The 8361-nt window shown below is 46.3% G+C and overlaps 1 long non-coding RNA gene across 1 annotated transcript; it reads right to left on the bottom strand.

Annotated features, from left to right (window-relative positions):
* Positions 1–2402: 2402 nt before the first annotated feature.
* LOC123142087 (uncharacterized) lies at positions 2403–5052 on the bottom strand. Its single transcript, XR_006470523.1, has 5 exons — positions 4846–5052; positions 4636–4734; positions 4146–4542; positions 3879–4065; positions 2403–3115 (listed from the first exon to the last, which is right to left on the bottom strand). It is a non-coding gene; the product is annotated as an uncharacterized lncRNA (long non-coding RNA).
* Positions 5053–8361: the final 3309 nt, after the last annotated feature.

The following is an 8361-nucleotide window of genomic DNA, read 5'->3' as shown; positions in this document are numbered from 1 at the left end:
TTGATCCAGCTTGGCTTTCTCTCGGGCGGCAGCTCTTGCGTTATCCTCTGCTTGAGAAGCAGCTCTTGAATATGAGGGTCCTGCACCCAGCCCATCGATGGTCCATCGTCGTCTGCTCCGCCGGCATCTTCATCTTCATGATCATGCCCTTCGTCTGCTCCCGCATCTTCCTCATCATCATGTCCGGCATCTTCTACATGATGACTGTGTACAGCATCACCGTCGTGATCATGTCCTGGAGATTCTTCGTCTTCTCGCCCGCCCGAGCCGCGGTGGTTGTCTTGTTGCCCATCCTCATTTCTTGCCCGACCCCCATGGACGACTTCATAGTCATCTTCATCACCTTGCCACCGATAGCCATCCATGAAACCACGCAAGAGCAGGTGGTCCCGCACCTGCCCGGAATCCGGGTCCGCAATAAGGCTCTTCAGCTTGCATCTTCGACACGGACATCTTATCTTCGTCTCGTTCTTTTCAAGCATCTCAGCCTTCGCAGAGCTCAAAAACCTATTCACGATGCCTTCGGTCATCGTGCGGACCATGGTCGCCTGCGGGGTAGAGCAAAACGATATTTTAGAACCAAGAAAAATTTGGCATGACTTTCCCTAAAAATAGGACCAAAAAAATGCATAGTGCCAAAATTCTCGCCGAAACGGAAATGAATCAACATTCCGGCAAAATATTGGCAACTATCGCATTTCAAATACCGGTACCTGCAAACACAAACATATATGCAACACCACAAACATACATAGATCTAGCTAGGACATAAAAAGTGCATGTGCACGTTGTTGGAGGAAGAACAACATAAAGATAGCTTCCCTCTTACTTACCTATCAAAAAAAGGGGGTTTAACCACTTAATTTGGATGAATTTATGGTGCAAATGAGGTGAGGAGGAGGAGGCCGCCGAGACAAGCTTGGAGGAGGAGGAGAGAATGAAGTGGGGAAAGTGAGTGAGTAGGTGTGGCTGTCCAAAATATCTAGCTCGTCCCAGGTTACTAATGGCGCACCACCACCTAATGCGAATTAGTAACCCTGGTTACTAATGGCGCACCTGCTGGTGGTGCGCCATTAGTAGTTTTGCAAAAAAAAAAACACTAATGGCGCACCAGGGAACAGTGCGCCATTACTAGTTCTAACTAGTAATTGCCCTGGTGCGCCATTAGTATGTCTGTAAAAGTTAAAAAAAATTGTTACTAATGACGCACCGTGTGTCTTGTGCGCCATTAGTGTATTTCACACTAATGGTGCACCAACACATGGTGCGCCACTGCTACATAGCAATGGCGCACCACATGTCTGGTGCGCCATTAGTGGACATTCCATCTATAGCCCTTTTCCTAGTAGTGGGCCGTTCATAACCAGTCGCCAAGGAGTTTGGTTTTCGGGCTGGCCTATGTGCCACCCAACTGAGGTTTCGCGGAGGAGATGTAACGTTCGCCAAGGTGCTTACACTCAAGGGCTCCTATAGATGTTGGTTCCTCGGGGGTTAGGACTGCCGGAGGAGAGGGAACCGGTTGCCTCGAGGGACCCTGGGATAAAGGCTCTTTTTTTTACACTTCTGAAAAAATTGGACGTGCTCGGATAGTGGCTCTGTCCTTCAAGAAAAGACCAGAGTCAACTTTAGACATCCAAAAGAAGGAGAGAAAAATTGTAGTAAATCATATTCCTCCACAGTGTATCATCGGTTCGCATGTATTGTGAGATCGGGATCTCGCCGCTTCAATGTCATCAACCAGGGACATTTGTTCTCTAGCTCACTTTTTAATGATGAGATAGGATGAAGCTCACTTCTCAGGCAAGGCTTGTCACATTTGTTTCATCGCGTTCCCTCCACAATCAGTTATCAGGTTTGCCACATTTGTTTCATCGTGTTCCCTCCACAATTGTTGTCATCTGAGGCCCCAACATCCTGTGTGCATCATTGATACGCTGCGGACAAAATGTCTTTGGTTCATTCACTGGTGATCTCCCTGCTGGCGTCATAACCACCCCGTAAAGGACGTCCTAAAGACTATTTCAGGGTAATATAGATGTTGCAATAGTGGTTCGTCAACAAAGAAAAATTAGGGATGCCTAATCTCCAGCAAACTCTTTTCGCTCCCGTGCTTACTTGGACAACCAGAAATTTCTGGATAACGTCGACATTTGCTGGCTTATTTGGCAAAAAAAAATTAGTACGTTATAAGAAATTAATCGGTCAGTTGAATATTCAGAAGCAGTAATTTAATCGATCAAATTTTTTTGTTTTATTTTTTTAGTAGTCTTAGATTTTTTATTTTGATGAGCCTCGCTTTGAGGAATTCATGGAATAATTCATTTTCATGGAATAATGAATTAAGGAAGAAAGGATATGAGTCTCCCGCTTACAAGAGAAGAAAAGATCTCATGATAGTCAATATGGGCCCTCAACACCCATCAATGCATGGTGTTCTTGGACTGATCGTTACTCTCGATGGTGAGGATGTTATTGATTGTGAACCCATATTAGGCTATTTACACAGAGGAATGGAAAAATCACAGAAAACCGAACTATTATACAATACTTATCTTATGTAACAAGGATATAGAGAGATTGTAGAAAGGGATAGGATAGTTATTTTTGCAAGAGACTTGTTGTAAATTCCTTAACTTAAGAAAGAAAAAAGAATAAAAACACAGATACATAACATTAAAAAAAAAGAATACGCCTACATATTTAAACACAGGGTTCAACATCTCATCCAAGAGAAAGTCCAACATCCAAACAGTTACTTCTAAATTAAATTAAGCACGACTCATGCTGTCAAGTAGGGCACACGAACCCCGATTCCAATACCGGTAGCGGAAGTACAGTGATTTTCCAGCTCAGTCCTCATTTCTGCTAAACGTGAACATAGTCATGTTCCAACCAACTGTGAACCTTACGAGTTCAACGAACTGGAGACCAGTTGCACCACAACAAACAAAGCTAATTTCGAGCACGGGGCCAAAAGATAGAAAGCAAGAAGCTGATGCAGGGATAAAGGGCAACACAGGAGGCATCACAAGCGAGCACGCAAGTCAGGCGAGTCCATGGCGGCAACAACTAGGGCTGTAGTACACGGAATGCGGGGGCTTCTGGAAACTGAAACCTGCACAAACCATGGCAATTCCCAATAAGGCTTCGAGATACCCTCGGTTAATAGACAGGAGAATAGCTTCACTAGCAGTTTGATGTAGGTGAACTATGATGCAACTTGAGCAAATATATGTTTGTTTTCCCTATGGTGGCCTTGATCACATTTGTTTGTTAACACGGAATTTAGCCATGTGAGAGCAAGATATATATACGACCATTCAGACGCGTCAAGACTGAAGAGGCCTTCAAGGTCAGTAGTGTGGCACGCATACAGTTTGGCCATCAATCTCTATTGATGAAAGTCATGAAACTCACAACAGGTTACGAACAACAGTGAAACTGAAAACAATGACGCAAAGACAGTTTATCCTTGCTCTTCAAGATTCTTAGTAAACTGGAATCTACAATCTGGAACAGAGACCATTCAAAAAATAAAACCGTTAAAAAAAACTGGAACAGAGCAGAGAGAAATTCCATCTCAAGGCATCAACAACTGCTATTTTCATCAGTAAGTAAACACTAAAAAATGATGTGTAGCCACTATCATATTGTCACCAGTAAATTACATACTAGTAATGAATTTTGATGAAACTAAAGAGCCATTTTTAACTCAACTAGCATGCAATCCCATTATTACTGAAGGATACTAGATACTGAATATAAATGAATTCGTCAAGGGGTCAAACACTCTAGTTGATGTGTACAGTAGACATAATAGAACAAGTAGCAAGCTTGCAGGAACATACTAAGCATGAACAATAACAAGGCTAACTTACACTCTGAGAGAGAATGTGGGTCATTGATGCTAATGTGATCACGAAGGACGCCACATGCCCTTAAGATCTTCAAAATTTTATGAATTCCCTCATCAACCTTCTGACGTTCAATGTTGACAACCTTAAGGTGCGCACACACAAATGATTGTTTTGTTGTTTCTTGGGCTCCCGTTGCTCTGAGGAGTTTCTATATGATAGAATAAATTTAGCAAGATCAAAAGAATACACATGTTAACAATGCAACATCTTTATATATACAGGATATACCTCGGTGTTACCAAGCTGAAGAGTGAGCATCTCAAGAGCTGGAGAGTGTTGGAGAATGCAAACTAGGCCAATAGTCGTAAACCACTCATTGAGTAAGAGATTCTTTAATTTGTCAAATATGGGGCAACATGTCAAATCTTGTCTGTAGATAAACTGTAAGAGAGGCGATTATGTATGCACGGTGGCAGCTGTCCCCCCGGTGTGGTAGGTGCGCACGCTGCCTGGACCGTTCGTTGCGGACTTGAGATGGATACATGCTGGCCTTTAGATGGCAGGCTTTTGCGTGCCAGCGCCTCTAAAGCTGCAACAAGCCTGACCGGCAGTCCTTGATTAGCGATCGGCTAATTGTTTGTGCCGATTAGTGGATTGATATGGGCCGGCCCGTGCGAAACATGAACTGAAAGTTGATTTTCAATAAAACAGAGATAGATCAGACATCTAGGAGCAGACGGTTCAGTAATGCTTGAGTTATTCGAGCCAACTCCTTTACCTTCTTCATTCAGTCAATTTTATAGCCCATCACTTCAGAGTTCATCATCGTGCTGATGTAATCCCAGTCCTTCTCATCGTCCTCCCTACAATGCTCGTCCTGCATCGAAATCGAGGGGCTAATCACTCGTTGAAACACTAATTAGGCCTAAAAGCCAGCATGCTCTTCAACGAATGCCAAAACTAAGCTCCATCGTGCTTGCGTTCATACTTTTTTGTCCAACCAGGGTCCTCTGGGCGCTGTCGGAGATGCATCCGAACGACGGCGCACTCCCCCCGCCTTATCAGGGCTATCGCCACCGAGCTGTTGACCGCAGCCAGACCCAGCATTTGAGTCCGCAGGGACGACACGGTTGGCTACGCTCGTCGGCAACAAGACCAGAGGTACCGGATTTGGGTGCTCTAGTCTGTCGGCGAACTCCTCCCGTAGTAGAAACCTGAAAAAAGACGGCAATGGCCGACGCCCAGGCCCGTCGTCAGCTTTCTTCTTCAGGTATGGCAGCTTGCAAAACAAATCCCAAAATCTTCCAGATCTGCGGGAACTAACTTGTCGACGGCATCGAGCAGGAACTCTAGGCCAGCATCTTCCATTTCGTGGACGCAGGTGCAGAATGAACGCCACTGCAAGGACCTGCCAGTACTAGATGAAAGGGGAAAGAGATGGGTGTCGAGGGTTATCTGATTCGTGGCTCGGTTGAAACGATAACGCTCTGGTCCCACGGACCAGAACCATCGCGCACGTTCTCCGTCGCACCCACACCTAAAAAGGACTGTTTCGTACTGTATTTCCCCGTACGCTCCCTTTTCCCTGTTACGAGTCAGACGCGTCAGGGCGATTTGTTCAGATCCCAAGTGAGGAACAGACGCCGACGATTTCAAGAGTATCTAAGCTCGGGCACCGAATCGTGGTGTCCCTCGCTCTGTCCTTTTACTAATATATAGAAAACCCATTCGGGGCGTTTCGGCGTGCTCGAAACTTAATGCAGCATCAACCACGGGCAGTGGTCACACTTATGACCGGTAGCGGTGTGCCAACGAGCTGTTGGGCTAGTGCAAAATGCCTATCAACCAATACATGAAAGAGTTTGGTTGTTAAACAATTAAACGAAGGAATCTTGGCTATAAAAGCTAAGCACCTATGAGATTAGTTGCTAAGCTTTATAATGCACTTAACACCTCATGTAAGCATCAATGAATTGGAAGAGGCCTAATATTACAAGTCTGGAAGGCATGCAGTTTGGCCACCAGTCACTGTTAATCAGACGGACAACAGCCTTGGACAACAGTAAATACAGCGAGAGGCAAAGGCAGTCCTTGTTGGATGGATGTGGAGCAATACATTGCACATTCTACCTGCTGTCAGTTTCTAGCAAAATGTATTATGTGAAATGGAACACAGGAGCTAAACTGAATTTCAAGATGACAACGGATACTATTTTCTTGAGAAACTAAACAGTAAAATGATATGATATTTTTTTTGTACTGAAAGTAATAGAAGAAAGTGAATAAAAAAGAAACAATATTGCACAGATTTATAGGCACATCTGAAATGCGTGCTAACTATTGTGGTGTCGGCAGCAATTATAGAATAGTAAACTGTGCTCAAATATAACAAGCATTCTGAACTCCGTCATCGCTAAAGGATAATGGATACAAAATATGGATAGCTTTGGAGGGGGTGTAATTCCACATAACCTCCTGAAGTTTCAGGAATCGACTGCTTAACCCCCTGAACTACAAGACCGGGTGTTTAACCCCCTCATGTTTCCAAAACCAGACAAATCCCCCTAAGTCTATTTTAGGTGGTTTCTATAGGTGGTATTGCTTACGTGGCAATTTATAATAGTCAAAGAAAAATTATATCTTCCCACCTGGGTGGCCCGTGCTCTGTCGCCGCCGACTTACAACAGGGTGGCCCTCCCATCGATGCAGCCACTATCCATGTCATCGCTGAAGCTCTCTGCCGGCGACGCTCACATCTTGGCGACGCTGAGGACCGTGCTGAACCTGAACCCACTCGACAAGAGTTCGTGTTGTTGATGGAGCGGCTGACGATGGACAAGATGGCAACACGGGCCATGGACGAGTTCATAAGGTTAGAGCAACTCTAGCAGACCCCGCATCCGCCCCCGACCAGGAAAATAACCGCCAAAATGCGGGTAGGGGCGGAAAAACCTGCCCGATCAGACCCCGCATACCGCCCGGGCCCGTAAATTTTTTAAGGGGCACGACAAAATCTCGGCCCCAACCCGTGAACACGCGGGTTCCCCCCTCATAGTTGCAGTGCCCTGCATCACAGAGAAGCAGTTCGCGGGAGGGACATTTCAGCCCGCGCGCATTTTCCCCACCCCCTTCCGCTGCCGACCGCCCTTGCTTCCGCCCGTCTGCCGCCGGCGATTCCGGCCAAATCTGTGGGCAGAATCACGCTGCGGGGCTGCCCCCCACCCTCCCGCGCCGTCACGCTGCACCGACCCCCCCCCCCCCCCCCCCCGATCCGGCGAGAAGAGCGGTGCCCTCGTCGCTGCCGCCGCCGGGGATCAACCACCGTCGAGCCCGTCCCTCGTCGCCGCCCGAGATCGCCCGCCGCATCCGCCACCGGTTAGTGCATATTTTGTGATTTTTGCGAGCGAGCGGTATAGTTGATTGACGCGCCGGTATGCATGTAGATGGAGTTGAGCCCGTGCGAGAAGTTCTTGCTCACCGATTCGTCCGATTCGGACAACTCGGATGTTGAGACTATGCTTGCGAACTTTCGGCAGCAGACATTAGTCATGGCACTTGCCGTGAAGGAGCACGAAGACGAGAACTGGAAGAGGAGGCGAGGATCGACCGTCGGGCGTCTTTGCATTCCTCGGAATCGTCATCTTGGGAACGAGATGTTGATGCAAGACTACTTCGCGGAGAATCCTACATATCCACCGCACCTCTTCCGGAGAAGGTACCGAATGCGCCGATCCCTCTTTGTGAAAATTGTTCAAGCTTGCGAGGCAAATTGCCGGTATTTTACTCAAAGAAGAAATGTTGTGGGCTTAAAGGGATTTAGTGCATATCAAAAAATCTCCGCAGCTATGCGGGTGATTGCATATGACGTTCCGGCTGACTATGCCGATAAGTACATTCGCATTGGTGAAGATACTACAATTGAGTCAGTGCGTAGATTTGCAAAAGTGATCATCCGTGTCTTTGGTCCTGAGTATTTTCGGGCACCCAACAAGGATGACACAAAGAAATTGATGGCATCTAATGAGAGGAGAGGTTGGCCCGGCATACTAGGTAGCATTGATTGTGTGCATTGGACATGGAAAAATTGCCTGAAGGCATGGCAAGGAATGTATTGTGGCAAGTCTCGTGATGCAACAATTGTGCTAGAGGCCGTACCATCCGAGGATTTATGGATTTGGCATTGCTTCTTTGGTATGCCGGGCACTCTCAATGATATCAATGTATTGCAACAGTCTCATTTGTTTGCTAGGCTTGCTAGTGGTGATGCTCCTGCTTGCAACTACACTATCAATGGGCATGAATACATAAAAAGGTACTATCTTGCAGATGGTATATACCCTCCTTGGTGCACATTTGTCAAGAGCATCAAAGAACCCAAAACTAAAAAACAGTGTGAATTTGCAAGGGTGCAAGAGGCAGCCCGAAAAGACATTGAAAGAGCATTCGGTGTTTTGCAATTTATGTTTGCCATTGTCCGTGGTCCTGCTCATTTTTGGGATAAGAG

This window comes from Triticum aestivum, chromosome 6D, assembly GCF_018294505.1.
Source record: "Triticum aestivum cultivar Chinese Spring chromosome 6D, IWGSC CS RefSeq v2.1, whole genome shotgun sequence".
In the NCBI taxonomy this organism is placed as follows: Eukaryota; Viridiplantae; Streptophyta; class Magnoliopsida; order Poales; family Poaceae; genus Triticum; species Triticum aestivum.
This window is presented reverse-complemented; position numbering and strand designations above follow the sequence as displayed.